We start from the raw sequence: 20,721 nt of genomic DNA, 5'->3' as shown, positions 1-20,721 counted from the left end.
ATGTCCCTCAGTTTGGGTTTGTTTGATGTTTCCTCATGATTAGACTGAGGTAAATTTTTTTCTTTTTTTGGCAGGAATAATTCATACATTGTGTCCATCCCAGCACATCACATCAGGAGGCACATGATGTCAGTGTGTCCCATTATTTGTGACCTCAGCTTGTGTCAATGTTGATTAAAAAATTATTCAATAGTCAATCTAAGAAAGAAATGGAAATTTTTAATTGAGCCAACCTGGGGATTATAATCTGGGAGACAGTCTTTCAGACAGCTCTGAGAACTGTTCTAAAGAGGTAAGCGGGGAGGTTAGTATATATGTGAGTTTGGTGAAGGGGTACGTGCAACCAAGCACACATCTCAGTAGAAGGTTACTATTATTCAGATGAACAGATATCTTAGTTAATGGCTTTAGTGCTTTTCTAAGTCTGGGAAAATGCAAGAAGCTGAGTTCATAAAATTTTTCCTGAAAATATCCAATTATCTGAGGGCCAGTTCTGTCAGTTTTCCTAGACCACAAAGTGCCTCATCCTGATCCCTGAACCCATTTCAAGGTGTACTGTAAGTCAGTGACTGCAGTGGCTAACAACTTGATTCTCACAGAACTGGATGGTGGGCAACTTTCTTTATATTACAATCGCCTTCCTTTCAGCCTTAATTTGGACCAAGGTTTGGGAGGCATTTCATGACCAATTTTTCCCATGGCCTTAGGAATGCTCATTCTTAGGTTAGGAGAAGATTTTGTTGATAGGCCACTCAACATGCTATTATTGGACTAGGCTCTGTTAACAGTAGCCAGAAGCCTCTAGATCCCCTGTCTTACTAGTCTGTTATGGTCCAGAAAATGGTACCCTCTTGTTGTTTCTTCCCACATCTAGAGTTACACTATGACAATCATTGATCTTATAGGACTATGCATTTGCTCAACTTGCCTAGTTGAGCAAATATATAGTCCTAGTTTCAAGTTGCCTAGTCATCATTATTTTTTAAAATAAATTTATTTATTTATTCATTTATTTAATTTTTGGCTGCATTGGGTCCTCGCTGCTGCACGCGGGTTTTCTTTAGTTGCTGAGAACAGGGGCTACTCTTCGTTGTGGTGCGCGGGCTTCTCATTGCGGTGGCTTCTCTTGTTGCGGAGCACAGGCTCTAGGCACGTGGGCTTCAGTAGTTATGGCACACAGGCTCCAGTAGTTGTGGCACACGGGCTTAGTTGCTCTGCGGCATGTGGGATCTTCCCAGACCAGGGCTTGAACCCGTGTCCCCTGCATTGGCAGGCAGATTCTTAACCACTGCACCACCAGGGAAGCCCCCGTCATCATTATTTTTATCAGAGACTGTCACATATGTGGTAATGAGAGAATAATAATCTTGTAAAACAGGCAGAATATAAGTAATACAGCTAGTAACATTAATAAGGTAATAAGTAAGTATTCAAGCTAAGAACTTCCATTAGATGCAGCTCAGTATCTCCCCAGGTTGTCTGACCAGTCTGTTCTGCACCAATCGATATCTTTAAGGGAAATGTTATATTGCCTTTGTATATAAAGTTCACCAAAGATGTCTACACAGACAAAGAGAGTGGTGGGTCATCGTGACCCTTTACAAGATTGAGAAAGGAATGGTGTCTTCTAAGGAGTTACATGGCTGGTGTCAGAAGGAGAAAAATTTATCTTTCTGATTGAGCAGGTATTTCTGCCATTGCAGAGGTCTAGTTAACACATAATGGAGATGCACAAAGGTGCTAGAGGGGAGAGAGGAGGCCAAAGGACAGAGAAAGTTTTCTGTTTAAATTTTTCTTGTCTTGCCTTTAAAGTGTGAATTTTTATTTCATCACTTTGGATCACTTGGTTAAAAATGGTGCTCAGGCTCCCACATTCTTAACCATCTTGCAATTCTGCCTCTGGCCTGGAAAGTTCTTTCAATTTTTCAAACAGCATTTAAAAAGAAAAAAAAACCAAAAAAACCTGAGACCAATTCTCTTGACAGAGCAACTGTGGGAAGAAGTAGAGCCTGGAAACTATTTTAGGATGAAAATTCTCAATGTCCTGGATCAGACCCTTACTCTCTACCTCTCATTTGCACCCAAGATACCCTCACTGAAGGCCCAAGTAGTGGCTGGCATGCTTCAGGAGAGAATACCCTTTTACACCTATGTTTCTTTCAATTGCTGGTCCCTTTACTTAGAAAGCCATGGCTCACTGCTACCTTCTTTCCTATCTGCAGAACTTCAGCTCATCTCTTAAGCCCAGGCCTGGGGTCTTCAGCTCCAGGAATAAGGCTGCCGCACTGCCGCACTGCACAGTCCCAGGGGCCACCAGTCACATCACATTCCACATGCCTGGTGCCCCTGGAGTTGTGCAAGCCTGTGGTCTTGCTCTGGAGACACCTATCCCCATCCCCAGCCCTAGCCTCACCTCACACAGCACACTGATTCACTAGTGCTTGTTCAGACATAGGTCTGTCTTCTCTAATCAGAAGGTGAGACTAGGCTTGTTTACCTCTATGGGCCCCCACATCCAATATGTGTTCAACAAGCATTGGGTGAACACAGGAATTCCTCAGTGACTACTCAGGTGCACCTTCCCCACCCATGACCAACGTCAGTAGCACAGAGTCTCATTCTCTACAATCTGGTGGTGACACGGTCTAAGTTTCCACCTTTGTATCCCCTGAGGGGCATCACAAAATTCTGGCAATAAAATTCCAGACTCCGTACGTCCCGCAGGAAGGCCTCCCTTATAAGACCAGCAGGTGCAGTTAAAGGTAGTTTCTTGACAGACTTGTGAGGCTGAAATGGAGGCCCTCCCTTCTAAGAAGAGGGGATAGGGTCTGGAGAAACCCATGTGTCAAGATACTGACTCTAAAAACAAGTTGCAGAGCCTGTAGACTGACTCCGGGGCAGAGGCCAGGCCCCTGTGATGTGAGGCAAGAGCAACCAGGGTGGCTGGAGCTGCAGAGGGAGGGGTTCCGGGAGCTTTTACCCAGGAAGTGAGCTGGGGTCTCAATTCTCACCAAACCCCTGGTCCCCTATTGCAGGTCGCTGTTAATAACAGAAGGGAAGCACCCAGTAGGGTTTTTCTGCTATAAGAGATACCAAGGTCTCATCTCACAGCCTTGAGTACCTTGCCCAGGCCCCCTCCAGCTGGCAGCTGGTTGAAGCTTTGGATGCTCTGGACCCAGGTAATGAACAGGGCCCTCTGACTTCTTGCACCTGTAAGGACCTGCTCGTGGGTCATTCTCAACCCTCTTTGGACTTCTCATCTACACGTTTTGAGAATGACAGATGCCAAGTGCAGATGTTGAGGGTTTTGCTTTTTTGTTTGTGTTCCAACTCCAAGCCCTTTCCCACGCTAGCCTTGTACCCCAGAGGTGGCTCTGCCCAGCAGGGCACTGCACCAGGCGCAGGAGGTATCACACTTGGTCAGATAGGACCATAGGTCACCGTGAAACAATACTTATTCATTTAACCAAAGTGACAATAAAAGATTTCAAAAGCAAATACAGAACATTTTAAATTACTTAAAAGCTTGGAAAGAAACTTACAATCTGTTATCAAAAGCAGCTCAACAGTCCAAAAAAACTTTGTTCTCTTCATAGAGAGAGAGAAAACAAACCCAGGTTTTACACCACCTTACCTTTAATATTAAAATTCATTTACTCAATTAAATTCATTCTAATCTTCGTTAGTCCTGACTACACATAGAATTCCTTTCTAAATACTTTTCTTTTTCCTCTTTCAAAGCTTCCACAACTTTCTATACCCATATTAATTTGTCCCATATTTTCTTTCCCATTTAGAAATAACAGTTTTAGGACTAAATTACTTTCTTTCTCTTAACAACATGCATTTCCATTTCTTATACCTTCTTTTCCTTGCATACAAAGGTGTTTTCTTACTAAATTTTAGTTTTAATTGAATATATTAATTAGAATTCTCAACTCTTGAAAACCTTAATTTCTAGTGAAAACTAAGAAATAAGCAACTATGAACTGTCTTTTACATTAGCACTCTGTAGATTAGCAAACTTGTAAAATATTCAATAAACTTCCATCATTTAACTTAATTTAGCAAAACTCTAAAGTTTCAAGTTACCAAATATCTGAAGAAACTACTTTTAAGTAGACAGTCATAAAACATAATTATTCCTAAAGAGTTCTCCTTAAAAAAAAAAATCTCATTTACATTTAATTTACTTTAAAAAATTTCATCATACCAAGTTATTTTTCTTGTTGACAAATTCTGCAACAGATATAATAAGATCTTATTTAACCTCCAGTAAACCTAGGTACAATAAAAATATCATACTTAATGTTGATGGCTCCAAGGATATGTCTGATTAATTAAACCTGCAAAAATGAACTTTAATGCCCAAAGTTAATTTAATACTGAATATTTCCCTGTTCATATAAACCTGAAATTTCTTTGGTTTAGTTTCTTGTTTATTTCTTTTTCTTTTAATAATTTTAAAAACTTTATTTATTTATTTTTGACTGCATTGGGTCTTTGTTGCTGCACAGGGGCTTTCTCTAGTTGCAGTGAGTGGGGGCTACTCTTCGTTGCGGTGCACGGGCTTCTCATCGTGGTGGCTTCTCTTGTTGCAGAGCACAGGCTCTAGTTGCATGGGCTTCAGTATTTGTGGCTTGTGGGCTCTAGAGCACAGGCTCAGTAGTTGTGGCACACGGTTTTAGACGCTCTGCAGCATGTGGGATCTTCCCGGACAAGGGCTCGAACCCATGTCTCCTGCATTGGCAGGCGGATTCTTAACCATTGAGCCACCAGGGAAGTCCCAAGAAATTAATTTTGTTAATAAGTTCTGGAAGTTGAGACTATCACATGTATAATGTACACACAGACATATAGACAGATACAACTAGAGACCTCATAGCTTCATTTTAACTTAGTCATGAATCAAGTATTACAATATAAAACTCACTAGTTTTTAACTAACAGTTGGAATAAGTTAAGTTTAAAAAGGCCTCTTCCCTCCACCCCCCTATTTTTCCTCTCAGTCTCAGGAATTGGAGATGTCTAGATAAGACAGGAGTTCCTGAGAGCACTGGTAGAACATTTACAGCTCAAGGCACAGGGAGAGAAAAGCAAGTTCCTCCTAGAACTTGCTCTCTTAGGGTCAGAATTCTGAAAAGATGTTTTATCAAGCTGGCAAAACTATTTATGGATTATCAAATGAGTGTAATCTTGGGCATTTTTCTCCAGAGTCTAAAGAATACTGTGGTTACACAGTGTTACCCCCCCCCCCCAAAAATATCATCTTTTTGGCTTTAGTCATGGTACCAGAACAAAAGGTGGTCCAATTTTGTAGGATGCATCCTAAAGGGCTATTTTTAGTAACTGAACTTTTGTTTAATGTTTAATGTCCACCAATTAAAATAGTGTACCTTCTTTAGCACAAACACATACACACACAAACACACACACACACACAAAGATAAAAGACAAACCAATTCCAAAAGGCTCAAAGCCAACTCAGTTCCAAAGGCTAACTTTGATACAATAGTATAAAAGCCTATACACAAAGAATTTCATGTCATTTTCCTTCCCTTTTCCAAAAACAGCTCCAGTTGATGGTCCCTTCATGGTGGCCAAAACTGTTATCGAACCGAACTCGGGTCTGCTTGGCCAACAAGCAGCATAGCCAATATACTACACCAGGTTGTGGTGAAGGAAAGTACAGGGTTTATTTGCAAGGCACCCAGCAAGTGAGTGGGAGACAAGTCTCAGATCTGCTCCATTTGGTCTTTGAGTGAGAGGGTTTTATAAAGGGGGAGAGCAAAGAGGCTGGGATTAATCATCTTGGGACATTTCCATGACATTTTTTAACCTTTCTTTAAATTGAAGTATAGTGAATTTATAATATTGTGTTAGCTTCAGGTATACAGCAAAGTGATTCAGTTATACATATATATGTGTATATATATGTATATACACATATATATTCTTTTTCAGATTCTTTTCCATTATAGGTTATTACAAGATATTGACTATAGTTCTTATATTGTGCTTTCTGTGACATTCAGGTTCCGGGACTCAGGATGTCTCTGGTTTAGGATTCTCTGGCCAGGTGGTCCAGGCCTCAGCGGGTCTGTTAACTTATCTTGCCCTGGAGAAACAACCTGAGTTTATACATTAATGATATCTGTAATAGCAACTTTAGTACATTAAAAGTGTTACAACAGCAACCTTAGTACATTAACAATATTCTCAACAGCAGCAATTTTAGTCAACTGACTCTGGTTGACTAGTGTTCAGGTAGCACAGGATTGAAGTCAGAGGGGACAAGAAAGGGAATAAAGTTTTGGATAGACACATTAATCATAAACTCCTAAGGGAACTCAGGTTTTAGAAAGACTCCGTTTCAATAGGATGGGAGGCCGGAAGGACTTGAGGGGCTCCGGCAGAGTGAAGCCACGAGGATCTCCAGGCCACCTCCCTTACAACCCTCCACCGCCCCTCCCAACTCAGGAGGGTAGCTCTTCCCAGCGTCTCCGAAAGCGGGTAGGGATCCCAGTGGCTTTAAGAGAGTCCCAGGGGAGAGGCGGGCGGAGGCGCAGCACTGGGAACAAAGGCCCACAGAGGGGTCCTGGAGAGCGCAGCTCCCCGGGGGCTGGGGCGACGGCGGCCCGCTCCCCCTCAGCTCCTCCCTCTCCTTCCCTGCTTCCACCCGGAGGCCCGTCGCGCAGCCCGAGCTGCGCCAACTTCGCCAGCGGTTCCCAAGTTGCCAGGGGCGCAGGGGTGGGAGCTGGGTGGGGTGAGGGAGAAAAGGAGGAGGAGGAGGGCTCCCCGGGCGCCTTGGACGCAGTTCAGGAATCCGCCGCCACTGCCGGCCGCTCGCGGACTCGGGCCGAACGGGGAAGGCGCCAGGCAGGACCGCTCGCTCGCTGCGCAGGACGGCGCCCTCCTGGCGCCGCTTCCCGCCCACCGTGCGAACCGGCGGGGCCGAGCCTCCTTCCCTCCCCGCCGCCGTCCCCGGCCGGAGCCGCTTCTGCCTGGTCCTGCCGCGAGGAGGGCAAAGTTGCGGGCGGATGCTGCCCGCGCCGGACCCCTGCCTCGGAAAGTCGGATCCGCCCCCGCTGGAGGAGGCTCGGTGGCGGGGTAAGTAGGGCACCGGCATCCCGGAATCGCCTCTGGGCCCGGGAGATGGCCCAGCGGTGCGCACCCCACCATCCCCGATCGGGCGCGCGCGCCAAACTTTGGAGGAAGAGGGGGCGAAACCGAAGGTGGGAGAGGGAGTTCTCGGCGCGGGGAAAGCTCCACGCAGGCATCCAGACCCACTGTACCCAGATTCACAACTGCCACATACGCACAGCTTATCACCCATCGAGCCACAGGCACACGCACATGCTTCAGACCGAACTGTACAATTCCGGAAGTGCGGGCGTTCGGATCTTTAGACCAAGCATGTCCTCCAGCCTCAAATAAATCCACTGTCTTTGTCTGCTGCCCCTGCAGCCCCACAGTGAGGTGTCCCCAAAGCGAGACGGGCACGATAGAGGCTGCCTTCTCTTTGAAAAGTCGTGGCCGGGACCTCGAGGCTGAGAAGTGGGGAGGGGAAATCAGACATTTCAGTCGGCTCTCCGGGTTGGTTCATCAGGAGCGAGTCTGGCGTGGAAACTCGGTGTCTGGGTGATGTGTCTGGGTGTGCGCAGCCCTTCCGTAGGCGAGGCCGGGAGAAAGGAGGGAGTGACTCATAAACTCAGACCCGGTGTGTAGGGTCTGTGAGCAGAGTAGAAAAGGCTGGCAGGCGGTGCTGCGCTGGACAGCTGGGTGGTGGCAGTGACAGGGCCTGTGAGGAAAGCACAGACCCTTCCCCCTAGCGGATGTGCTTCCTCAGAGGGACTTCCAGGGGGGGTGGGCTGAGGAGATTCCAGCCCTGGGTGTGTATATGTAAAACGTGGTAGGGGATATTTAACACTCCAAGGTCATGGAGAAAGCAGGGCAGTCCTGAAGCCATATTTATTTTCATTGCACCTGAAGTTGTGTCTGTTTTCGGATGCCTTTGGTGTCCGTGGCTCCAGGATGTTTCAAAGGTTGTCCTGGATCTAGTACAGTGCCTAGCATTGTTGGTACTCGATAAATAGTTGTTTGATGAATAATGACACCAATAATTCATATATGTTAAGGACACTCTATGAGCCAAGCCAGGTGGCCTCGGCTAGGTTGGAATTGGTCTATCTGCAGAGGAGGGGGCCCTGAGTGGTTCCAGGGAGCCCTGCCTGATCTGTTTAGCCCAAGCAGCAGGTTCTGTTGTGCCCTGTGGGCTGGCATTGGGGACTTGAGTCTCAACATTGGCCTCTGCTTCCATAAGAGGGACAGTAAGAAAGTCTCCATTTTTGCATTTGGCTAAGCTGGGAGTGTCGTGGAGTGTTCTTCCTGGCTCTTACTGGCCTGGAAGGAGATGGGTTTCATGAAGGGTCTAGGAGCTGTGTCCTCCAGCAGTGGCTTAGCTCTGTGGTGGCAGCAGGTAGAGGGGCAATCACAGTCCCTGCACTGAGTATTGGGTGGGTTCCTCTGCACCAACTGGCATGAGCTTCCCAGAGGAGTAGCAACATCTCGTGTTCCTAGAACTGGGATTGCAAGCAATCCTGAGAATGATTCCCTACCTGCATGGAATAGGGAACATGCCAGGATGTGGTGCGACTTGGCTGTGTAATCACAAAGAAATGTGTCATTCCCCCACCCCACCCCCGGCCCTTTGTGACTAGGTTTGATGTGCATGTGAAGCTTCTAAGTGGTCTGAATGCTGAAATTAGCAAAGTATGTAGGCAGCACCCAGGATTGTGGCCCCAGATGATTGAGAGAGTGATCTGGGCTTGGCCACCTCCAATTTCAGGTGGAACACTGCAGCCAATCCCTTCCCAATATTACCTTTCTACCTTATTTATGTCTTCTGTGAATCAAGAGCTCTACGTTATCTCATCAAGACCTTACATCCCTATGAAGTTAGCGTCTTGTCACCATTTTACAGATTAGGAAACTGAGGTTCAGAAAAGTTAAGTAACTTTTTGGGGGTCACACAGCTGGTGAGGGACAAAACCAGGATTTGAAACTGGACAGTCTGACTCTGGAACCCATGCTGTTTCCACCATGCCCAGCTGTCTCTAAGGTCCCTAAACTGGTTCTCCATAGCAACAAGGAAGCAACGCTGATGCACTTACTGGGTCCTGGGGCCCCTGACTACAGTCCTCTTTTTACAGACACTCTGCCTAGCCTGGGTTACACCATGGGTCATGGAAATCAAAGGCTGGGTGGCACCAGGCTGCTAGAGCCTTCCGTGTGGATTTGGAGTCAGGAAAAGATGGGGGTTTGGGAGTGACTGCAGGGAGATGTTGGAGTAATTCCAGTGAGAGCACATTCACTGCTTATGTGAGAAATGGGGACAAAGCTACCACTCCTGACCATACAAGTCACAGGTTTGGGTTTGGAAGGAACTTCCAGGTAAACATCCTCAAATGGATTACTATATTCCTTTCCCTTTTGGGCCCTTGCCAGGGGAGACATCTATTACACAGGGAAATCAGCCCTCAGCTGAATATGAAGGGGCATGTCACGGCTGTCCTTCCCACCAGCCACCACGTGCCCAGGAGAGCTAGACTCCGTGGTGGTGCCTGGTCCTCAGGAGAGATGGATGGGGAGAGCTCGGGCAACCAGGGGCTGTGATAAGCACATGGCTCACCTGGTCCCCAGCTTATGCTTTCTCACACAGGCCCCACAGAGGGACAGTGGTTATCATTCCCGATTTGCTGATGAGGAAATGAGGCTCCGAGAGGTTCAGTGGCTGCCCAAGGTCACAAAGCTAAGGAGGAAGTGCAAGCCATGCTGCCTTCAGGACTCCCTGCAGGCACTTAGGGGCAGCTGTGTTTTCTGCCTGGTTGGTATTCTATCTCCCCAGCCCCAAGGCTGAGAGGGGGTTACCCCTGTTGGGGCAGAATCGTCACAGATCTGCCCACCCGCATCTCTACCCCCAGATCCTCTGATACAGGTGTTCATGGCATGGGGAAAGCTGGCAACCTTAAACAAGGAGCAGAAGATAAGCACTGCCCAGCTGGCCCCTGCCCACCTTCCACAGCGAGCCCACCTGGGTGAGTGCCAGAGCGTTCGCAGTGCTGAGCTGCAAAGCTATGGGAGCCCGCTCCCTGCTTCACTGTGGTGTGGACTAGCTGTCCAGGATGGAAGTTGGGAGACTGGGTGTGGGGAGAAGCTGCCCCATCCGAGGGGCGGGGGCTGTTAATCTTTGTACCCCTGGCTCTGTCCTAGTGCGTGACACACGCAGGTACTCAGGAACATTGTCAGATGATGGGTGAAGACCAGGGAGGGGCTGTGAGTGCCTCTGCTGGGAAGTGGTAAAGCAGGGAGCCAAGGGAATCTGCCATGAGGAAGCACTCAGAGAGGCCTCTGCCCTTCATGAATTCACGCAGGAGGAAAGAAAAACAGCTCTCCTTTTCATTCCTTAAACAGAAATACTTGTCCCCTTTGCTTAAACGGGTGGAAGAACACTGCTTGTCCTGCCCTGAGCATGTAGATTCCACGTCTGGGTGTGGGGTGGCCTCTGGCAGGCTGGACAGTTTGTTCTGTGCTTGAAGGTCTCAGCCTTCGTCTTCATCAACCTAAATCGGGCTGGTTCTCCTGCACATCCCCGCCGCCTCTGCAAACTTGGAAGGAGGGGCATGCAGGCCACAGGAGCGAGCCCCTGACCACCAGTAACTTCAGGTCTCTAGCGGCCCATCACTCCCTCTCTATGCCTCTACCCTCCTCCCATGCCTCCCCTTACCCCCCTGCCCCACAGAGATGGCTGTGTGCTCAGGGACCGTGGGGTTTTTTAGGCTCTGGGAAATTTATCACTGGGATTCCAGAGGGCTCTCTGAAAACGATTTGAAGGAAAAGCATGTAAAATAAATAAGCCAATTTGCAGCTCAGCCTCTCCTGAATGCCACAAGTAAACAGCTAGCCTGGGAAACTCTGTTTTGGCCTCTGTGCTTACACCTGGCTCACCGGCTGCCCTACCAGCTCCCTCCTTCCTGCCTCCTCCCCATCCAGCCCCTCCTCCTTGACTCAGGGAGCTTCAAAAGTCAGGGAACACACCCACCGCCAGCTGTCCTTGTGCTTCAGGACACTGGGAAGCTGGCATACTGGTGGCTGGGGACAAGGGGAGCATGTGGGAGAAGAGACAGCTAGGGGTTGCAGCACAGCCCTGCTCCATCTGAGGAAGTCTCCCTGCCTTGGCCCTGCTCGAGGTGAGTTTGACTTTGTTGATGGAGAATGGTGGGGCTTTTTCCAATTTTGTGGCATCTGAGGAAGCTTTAAATCTTAAACATCAGTTTAGAGTGGATGGACCACAGCTACTTTTCTCCAAGGTGGGCTCCCATGTGAAGAAACCCTAAAAACCCCATTTACAGTATAGGGCTTCCCGGACTAACCAGAATGTCCGGGGTCTTTGCTTTTGACCGGAGTTCTGTGAGCTTAGGCCCTATCAGTTTAGGGTTCTGGTGGTGTGAGTTCACTGTTGTAAGTTTCTTTGTCTGTGGAGTATGAAGTAAACTTGTGATAACTTAATAACTTCATTTTATTCAGTTGACCCACTCTAAAACCCAGCACCCAGTGAGAAGGGGAGAAGCAGGGTGCTAGGGTGGGGGTACTTCCCTGGTGGGATTGGCAGCTGAGGGCTCCACTCAGTCCCAGGGAGGGGCGGGGGGGCCTTTCCATTGACGTGCCTATGCCAGGCTGGGTCAGCAAACTGAAACCCCTGGGATCTGGGGAACAGGCACCACCCTGAGGCTCTGAGTCCTGCCTCCAATCAGGAGCCCCTTTGGCCTGTTGCTGTCAAGCTTCCAAGAGAGAATTTGAGGGGTAAGCCCCATGACTTGCAGTCTTGTTTGGAAAGAGGCTGCACACCCACATACAGATTAGCACACATCATCATGGGCCAAAGTGTATACACACACACACACACACACACACACACACACACACACACACACAGATACATAAGCACAGGGATGCACTCATCCCAAAAGGCAAATTATGTAATAGTGAAGAGTACATATTCTAAAGCCAGAATGCGCACCGTACTGCTTAGTAACTGTGTGACCTTGGGCAAGTTCCTTAACCTCTCTGGGCCTTACTTTCCTAATCAGTAAGAGGGGGATGGTAATGGGTTATAAGTAATGGGGCTATAAGTGAATTTGTATCTGTGAGGAGTTTAGAAATGTGCCTGTACATACTAGGTGTTCTAACTATTGTTCACCACATACTCTGTGCCCCAAATATTCAGGCCCAAGGGCACAATACTTCCCAGAGAGGTGCTCACAAACTTGTCAGCGAATAGGATCAATCACTTTGCACTTTCTGAGTCCTGATTCTCAGGATGTGTGGCGTTCTCTGTACTAGACTCAAATTAGAATTTATTAGAAACATACTTTCATCTTCCCTTAAGAAGCTCATTATTTTATTTATTTATTTATTTATTTGTGGCTGAGTTGGGTCTTTGTTGTGGTGTGCAGGCTTCTCGTCGCAGTGGCTTCTCTTGTTGCAGAGCACGGACTCTAGGTGTGCGGGCTTCAGTAGTGTGGCTCGCGGGCTCTAGAGCACAGGCTCAGTAGTTGTGGCGCACGGGCTTAGTTGCTCTGCGACATGTGGGATCTTCCTGGACCAGGGCTCAAACCCGTGTCCCCTGCATTGGCAGGCAGATTCTTAACCACTGCACCAGCAGGGAAGCTCAGAGGCTCATTATCTTAAAACAATATGGGCACTAACTCCCCCCAGAGAAGGGTATGATTCCTTTAGCAGCATCAGTTTTCAAACTAGGTTCCATGGAGCCCCAGAGTTCAACGAGGACCCCTCAAAGGTCTGATGGAAGGGGGGATCCAGGCCTCTCCCCCCATTTATCTTTTTAAAAAATATTTATTTATTTATTTATTTTTGGCTGCATCGGGTCTTAGCTGCTGCACATGGGCTCCTCGTTGCAGTGTGCAGGCTTCTCTGTACTTGTGGCATGTGGGCTCAGTAGTTGCGGCACATGGGCTTAGTTGCCCCACGGCATGTGGGTCTTAGTTCCCCGACCATGGATCGAACCCGCGTCCCCTGTATTGGAAGGTGGATTCTTAACCACTGGACCATGAGGGAAGTCCCCCATTTATCTTTTCTACATATTGGGTTTCCTAGGAAAGTTCTGGTTCATAAGAAGGCTCCACAGCTTAGACGGTTGAAAGACCCCCCTCTACAGTCTGACCCACTTCCCATCCTGTGTGCGCCTGTCCGAGCATGCTGTGCGGTGCCTGTGCCCATGTGGGCACGTGCAGCTACCTGAACGTTGGCCCCAGGCCTCTCCCACTCTCTTCTCCGCTTCCCTCCTCTCCCCTCCTCTCCAGCTGCCTCACCATCTGCAGGATTCTGGAAAGTGCTAACATGTCTGAGCCAAGATAGGGCTATCTGAGGAAATTGTGTTTTTTTTTGTTTTGTTTTGTTTTGTTTTCGGTACACGGGCCTCTCACTGTTGTGGCCTCTTCCGTTGCAGAGCACAGGCTCCGGACCCACAGGCTCAGTGGCCATGGCTCACGGGCCCAGCCGCTCCGTGGCATGTGGGATCTTCCCGGACCGGGGCACGAACCTGTGTCCCCTGCATCGGCAGGCGGACTCTCAACCACTGTGCCACCAGGGAAGCCCTGAGGAAGTATTTTGAAAACAAACTGGGCCACCATCCTGGCTGAGATTGCACTGATTTTCAGCAAAGAATTTCACAACTTCCGAGGTAGGCAGCCCGGGCTGTGGCCCCTGGCTGTCCTCTGGAGGATGCCTGGGGCCTGTCTCTGCAGGGTTAGGATAGACACGCCTGAAGAGGCCCAAGATTGCAAACCTAGAACCAGGAAGGGGAAGTCATCCTCACAGGATGAAGAACTGGAACCCCCCCAATCCCCCCATGACCTCAGGGGTATGGCACCCTGTCCTCTTCTTATTCTGAGAGATGCTACTTTCCTTTTAGTTTACCTCCTCATTTTCCATCTCGTGCAGGTGCCTCAGGGCTGGGGACACAGGAAATATTAGCACTAACAGCTAGCATGCACAGCCCTGTGCTTAATTAGTGCCTTCTGGGCCCGCACTCACAGAGTTCTCACAGGATGCTCTCAAGATAGGTACCGTTGTGCTCACTGTTGTACAGACGGGCAGACAGAACCAGACAGATGGGATAAGTTGCTCACACCCCACTGCTGATGAGTGCAGAGCTGGGTCTGAGCCCTGCAGCCTGGCTTCAGAGTCAGTGCTCTTGACCCTGGGTGTGTCCGTCTTGCTGGGGCCACAGGGAGAGGTGGAATGGCTCACCAGGACAGTCATTTCGTAACTGTGGCCAGGGCATGCTGCTGGTGTCTGACTGGGCAGTACTGAGGCTGGTCTCGGGCGCTGCAAGCCAAAGTCTGAGCCTCGGCCTTCCCCAAGGCTCACTGGGCAGGGCACTGCCCTCGGAAAACAGCCTCTTTTGTAAGGCCGGCCATCTGCTGATTTCTGCTTCCCCTTGGCAATGGCAGGTCTCAGAAAGTGACGCTGATGGCAGCAGAAGGGATTTAAATTATTGGCAAGGAAGAACTGGCAGATTGGGGGCCTCTGTCTCCCCGAAGGCCATTCCGGCAAGACAGAAACCTTACCGTGGAGTAAGCACCAAACTGCTCAACATGCTGAATGGCTTCCTTTTTTTAAAAAAAAATAAAGTTATTTATCTATTTTTGGCTGCGTTGGGTCTTCATTGCTGCGCTGGACTTTCTCTAGTTGCTGTGAACAGGGGCTACTCTTTGTTGTGGTGCCTGGGCTTCTCATTGCAGTGGTTTCTCTTGTTGTGGAGCAGGGGCTCTAGGCGTGCAAGGCTTCAGTAGTTGCAGCACATGGGCTCAGGAGTTGTGGCACACGGGCTTAGTTGCTCCGTGGCATGTGGGATCTTCCCGGACCAGGGCTCAAACCCATGTCTCCTGCATCGGCAGGCAGATTCTTAACCGCTGCTCCATGAGGGAAGTCCCCGAATGGCTTCCTTGGGCCCTGTGATCTCCCAGTGAATATCATCCCCAGCCTCTTCTTTCACCAGCCCTTGTCACGTACTTGGTGTTCCAGGTTCCAAACTGACCTCTTTCCAGATGCACGTGTCCTGCTCTCTGTAGCCTTTCCAGCTGCCCAGAACACTCTTTCCTTCCTTCTTTTCTCATGGTCAGCTCCCTTCATCCTCAGGCCTCAGCTTGGATGTCTCCTTCTAGAAGCCTCAGTCAGCGGCCCTCCGTATGGCTGCCTGCATATCCCCGTCCTCACACTTTGCCCCGCTGTGTTGCCCTGGCTGCTTTCATGGTCTGTGGTCTCCACCAGGTAGTGAGCTCTGTGAGCAGGACAGAGTCTGCCTTGTTCTCCTTGCATCTCCAGTGCTTAGCACGGCCCTAGGCATGCACTGAGTACCCATGCCTGACTGTGGGACCATGAGTGATGGGTGTGAAACCTGGCCGCAGGAGGAAGGAGGCACTGGTCGGTGCCCAGGCTCCCAGGATAGGATGCCTAGGGAGTGATCAGTGTCTGGGCAGAGGTGGTGGGAGTCACGGTGTGTGGAAGGGGGCAGCTGATGTGAACCAGAGGCCCTGTGTGGGACAGGGAGGGAATGGGAGAGTGAGACCCTGGGCAGATGGCCTCTTGCAGTTACTACCCTGTGGGCACTGGTCTGGAATCCCAAGGATGGGCCTGAAATGCTCCAAGAGGCCCCTTTGAATTAGGTGGCCTGGTGGATGGTTGCACTATGGGCCTCACTACTCAATCCCACCAGCAAGCAGTTCTCAGTCCTGTCCCCTTTCTGGATGGACATTCATTCATCCTCTCCGGGTTTCAAAGCTGACCCCCAAGCAATGGAGGCCCTGCATGGCTGAGTCCTTTCCCCTGAGCAGAGAGAAGGAAGCCCAACTTGCAGGCTGCCTCCCAGGGGTGGTTCCAGTTGCAGCCTTTGAGCTGTCCTCACAGAAGTAGTAGGGCCCTGTGTGCTGGGTTTCCATCCACACCGCCCAGGTAGCACACATTAGGTGCTCTGGCCAGGGCACCGCCTGTCTGGGTGCCTGCTCATGCCTGAAACCATGCCAGGTTGGCTGGGGGTAGCAGAAGGTGCCTCTAGGCAAGAAGAGGAGAGGACCCCTAGGCACAAATAACCACCTTTGAGTCCAACTGTGATGAGCCCACAAAGGTGGACATGAGGGAGGACTTGGGGAAGGCTTCATGGAGGAGGTGGGGGTTCCAGTGCAAGAAGGGAACCTGGGCAAAAGCACAGGCATGGGAAAGTTCAGATTGAATGCAAAGGTTGGTGAGGAGTCCAGTTGGGCTGAACTTCAATTTGTAGGATGCACAAAGAAGAGATGAGGCAGGATGGAGTTGTGGTTACATGTGTAAGGTCTAGAGCCAGGCTGCCTGCATGAGGACCCTCAATCCCCACTTATTGGCTGTGTGACCATGGCCAAGTTGCTTAACCTCTCTGTGCCTGTTTTCTCATCTGTAAAATGGAGATACTAATAGTACCCATCACGGGGGAGTGACAGGAGAATAAAATGTGTTTCTATACAAGTGTTTAGAGCAGTACCTGGCACACAGCATCAAGAGGAGTGAGCTATTATCCTTTTTTTTTTTTTTAAAGCAGCTAGAAAAGTAAATTGGGGTCAGATCATAGAGGGCTTTGGATGTCATACTTTCTGTTTGCTAAACACCTGCTGTGTGCCAAGTACTTTACAGACCTTCTCACTCAGCTCCATACAACCTAGCAAAATTGTTAGCAAAGTCTCCAGTTTATAGATGAGGAAACAGGCTCAGAGAGGCAGAGTAACCTGCCCAAGGCCACTCAGCCAGGTGGAGGCAAAGGTAGTAATGAAACCCAGGTCTGTCTGGCACTTAGCTCTTTCTTCAACATGGACATTAGAGAGACATGACAGAGGCAGCATGGGGACATCCCCTGGGCTGGAGTCGCAGCCAGGAGCAGAGCATGGATGCTGTAGCCATGGGTCCCTAGGCTGGGAGAGTGGGAGGTGACAGGGGAAGGAGAGATGCAGGCAAGTCTGGAAGGCAAGGAGATGAGGAGGCCCCAAGGCCACAGCACACAGCTCACCATTCAGAGCTCAGGGACAAGCCATTGAGTCATTTTGGGAAAACATGACATCACTGAGTCTTGCTGTCTGCTGCCCACCTGCCAGTCCTCGTGCCCAAAGTCCTGCAAGGGGACCCTCACACCCAGACAGCAGGGCCAGGTCAGCTCCCCGGCTTCCTGCCCTGAGTTCTCCCCAACCTCTGTAGCCCCATCTTCCCACTGGTCCCCTCCCTGCCTGCGGCCTCCACGCCACCCCCACTCATAAACCCGAATGAGGCAGGAGCTTCTGGAAGTGATGATGAGCATGAACGGCTTCCAAAAGGGCCTCCATGCCAGGCCTGTGATTGGAATTCTGGGTAGGAAGGGGACAGCTGTGTCGAGGTTTTAGAGCTGCTCTTCCCTTAAGAATGGTGCCTGCGGGACTTCCCTGGTGGCGCAGTGGTTAAGAATCCACCTGCCAATACACGGGACACGGGTTCGGGCACTGGTCTGGTAGGATCCCACATGCTGCGGAACGGCTGGGCCCATGCGCCGCAACTGCTGAGCCTGCGCTGTAGAGCCCGCGAGCCACAACTACTGAGCCCGCGAGACGCAGTACTGAAGCCCACACGCCTAGAGCCTGTGCTCCGCAACGGGAGAGGCCACTGCAGTGAGGAGCACGCGCACCGTGGAGGAGAGTGGCCCCCACTCGCCGCAACTGTAGAGGGCCCACACGTGGCACCGAAGACCCAACACAGCCAAAAATAAGTAAATAAATAAATTTATTTTTTTAAAAAAAGAATGGTGCCTGCTATTCCATTGGAATCACTTTTTTAAAGTAAAGCCTGTTTGAGCTGTGTGCTCATGCTATGCCAGGTCCCAGCAGCCTCCACCTTCCTAGAAGGTACAGTTGAGTATCTGAGAGCTCTTTATGTACTAGGCATCCTCAAGCTGAGTGATTTATTTGTGTCAATCTGATTGCATGAGGTAGCCCCATTTTATAGATGCCATTGTTGAGGCCCAGAGAGGTTAGGTGACTTGTCCAAGGTCACACAGCCAGAATTCAAACACTTTGCTGTCCAACTCCAGATGTGCCTATGCTCTTAGCCACTCCAGCCTCAAATAAAGCCATCGGAGAATCACAGGATGTGGGCTGTACCGAACTTATGTCTGCCAAATGGTGTGGTACAGACAGGAAGTGCCAGGAGAATTTTCATTTCAGAGTGTGGGTTACGCCCCAGAACTTGTTGGAGGTTGTGCAGACATTTAGGAGGTGACAGAGAGCTCCAGCTTCTTTGGCTGAGCAAACCCTGCTGATGTGGCCATTTGGGGTGAGACTCTCCCCTCTGGAAGGAGCACTGGGGCTCAGGGGATGCCTATCCTGGTTTTGGGGGGCCAAACCTGGAAAAGGAGTATGAGTCAAGCAAGGGGCCAAGTGCCAGCTTCCTCAGCGCAGTCTGTGGGTGCAGGATGCCAGGCTGCTGCAGCTGCTGCTGCCACTCACAGCTCCCTCTCAGACCGCAGGAGGGTCTGGTGGCCAGCCCTGTGCTGAGTGGTGCCCTCTCACTCTCACCACGACCTAGCAAGGGAGGCACGGTTATCCCCATTTAACAGGTGAGGACATTGAGGCTTAGAGAGGTTTTCTGGTGCACCAGAACTCCCTTGGCCAGAAAAGAGAGGAACTGAGACTCTTTAAGTCTTTTTTCTGCCAAGAGACAGGCAGAAGGAGGGAGGGGTTAGCCTGCCCTCTGACACTGAGCCACGCAGGCTGGCTGTTCTCAGGCTTGCATTTCTGATTCATCTGCAATCACCGGATCCTGATGTTGCAAGGCAAATAACCTCTGGAGTGAGAAAAGCTCTGATTTCCCTTGAGCTATGAGTCACCATTTCTCTGGGAGCACTTTTGAAGCCATAGAGCTCCTCCCCAGGCTTCAAGGGGTAGATTCCCTCTCTGCCCAAGTGCCAGCCCCACACTGGCCCTGGCAGAGCCTGTCTATGGAAGGGCAGGAAACAAAGGGCCTCCACGAGAGGTCTGGCCTTGGTGATTACCCAGCATGTGACACCCTGCCTTGCTCTCCACAGACAGGTGCCAGATTCCCAGAGGTCTGTGGGGTCTGCAGCCTTCAGGGTTCCGTTGTCTCCTTTAATGCCCAAGGCCCATGTGGTCAGCACAAGTTCACCTGCCCTCTCCAAGGATGTCTGGGAATCCCCCAGGATTCCCCAGTGTACAGGGCGGCTCCTCTAGACACCCCTCCCCCCACAGGTGGGGGGGAACCAAAGCCAGTTACTTCCTCCTTGTCAGTCTCAGGCCTGATCACCATAGTAATAATTTTTGGAGAGTTGTCACTTTTCTCACAGAGAAAGTAGACTGTTACGTTCGACTGCAGGGGCACTTCTGCTTCTCACTGCCCCCAGATTTTCCTTCTGCGGTAAGATTTTGGCTTTGCCTCTGCTTAAATTCAAAAGCGTGTTCAAATGACTTTTCCAAAATGAGAGTCTCACCTCAAAAGAACTTTTCCTCTACCTCTACGGGTAGAAAACTGATACCTGCTTTTATTTTATTTTTATTTTTATTAAATTTTATAAACTAAGTAAACCATGCCCATTGTATAAGATTGGAAAGGTACAAAAGGATGTGTGGTGAAATCTCTTTCCCGCGCCTAACCCAGACACCCAGGTCTTTCCACGAAGGCAACCGGCAATATTAGTTTCTTGTGTGTAAGCTGCTTTTAAATTGTCTAGTTTTAAAACAAATCATACTGCACTGGGCTTCCAGTTCCACCACTGTTTTTGAGGCACAACTGAAAAACTGCAGCTCAGGAAATAGTAGGGGCCGCCTGCAGAGTGCAGCTCTGCCCAAGACTGTCCCTTACAAGCGGTGCTGGCTGCCCAGGTCCCAGTCCCCACCCCTCAGGGGTCACCTTGGGTTCACCCACCCCACACCCCTCATCCCCCACAGCTCCAGGCAGCCAGCCCCCGGCTGTCCCCAGCTTCCAAGAGTGGTCCTTCAGGCTCCAGGTGAAACTCCTGGCTCCCCACTGCCCCTTCTCCATTTTGCCCTCTGGTCTGGCTGGGCAGGGGCCTGTGGGGTCAGGGCCTGGTGACGGTGATCTGACCAGACTGTGCTACCTCTTGGCTGGACTGAATGTTCAGAGTCCCCTAGGGGCTCACACAAGTAAGGTCCACCCATCTCCACTCCTACCCTGAGTGTGACCAGAGGCCTCCCTGCTCCCCTCCTTTTCTCTCCCCTCCTCCCCTCCTTTCTTCTTCCCCAATATATTCATCAGGGGCTGTACAGCAAACATTAACTCTAATATAAAGCAGAAAGTGATAAGAATGGTGCAAGGCAGAGAAGAATGCTGCTAGGAGAGCCCTGTCCTTGAGACTGGCCTTCAGCAGACCCTGCGCTTCACATCCTGGCCTTGTACCTCCTGCTGGGTGACCTTGGGCAAGTCGCTTAGCTTCTTTTTTAAAAAAATTAATTTATTTATTTTTGGCTGTGTTGAGTCTTCGTTGCGGTGTGAGGGCTTCCCATTGCGGTGGCTTCTCTTGTTGCGGAGCATGGGCTCTAGGTGCGTGGGCTTCAGTAGTTGCGACATGCGGGCTCAGTAGTTATGGCTCGTGGGCTCTAGAGCGCAGGCTCAATA

General features: G+C 50.0%; 1 protein-coding gene across 2 annotated transcripts in view; it reads left to right on the top strand.

Annotated features, from left to right (window-relative positions):
- The first annotated feature begins 6,440 nt into the window (after positions 1–6,440).
- CHST3 (carbohydrate sulfotransferase 3) overlaps positions 6,441–20,721 on the top strand; it is a 38,217-nt gene continuing 23,936 nt past the window's right edge. Inside the window, exon 1 of one of the 2 annotated variants that reach the window (XM_059054234.2) lies at positions 6,441–7,110. The gene's annotated coding sequence lies outside the window, so the exon portion shown is untranslated. Of the gene's footprint in view, positions 7,111–11,165; positions 11,250–20,721 lie in introns of those variants that run through there. The other variant, XM_059054235.2, reaches the window with a different exon arrangement.

The sequence above is a fragment of the Kogia breviceps genome, chromosome 2 (assembly GCF_026419965.1).
Source record: "Kogia breviceps isolate mKogBre1 chromosome 2, mKogBre1 haplotype 1, whole genome shotgun sequence".
In the NCBI taxonomy this organism is placed as follows: domain Eukaryota; kingdom Metazoa; phylum Chordata; class Mammalia; order Artiodactyla; family Physeteridae; genus Kogia; species Kogia breviceps.
Note: the sequence above shows the minus strand (reverse complement) of the source record. Positions and strands in the feature narration are given on the sequence as shown.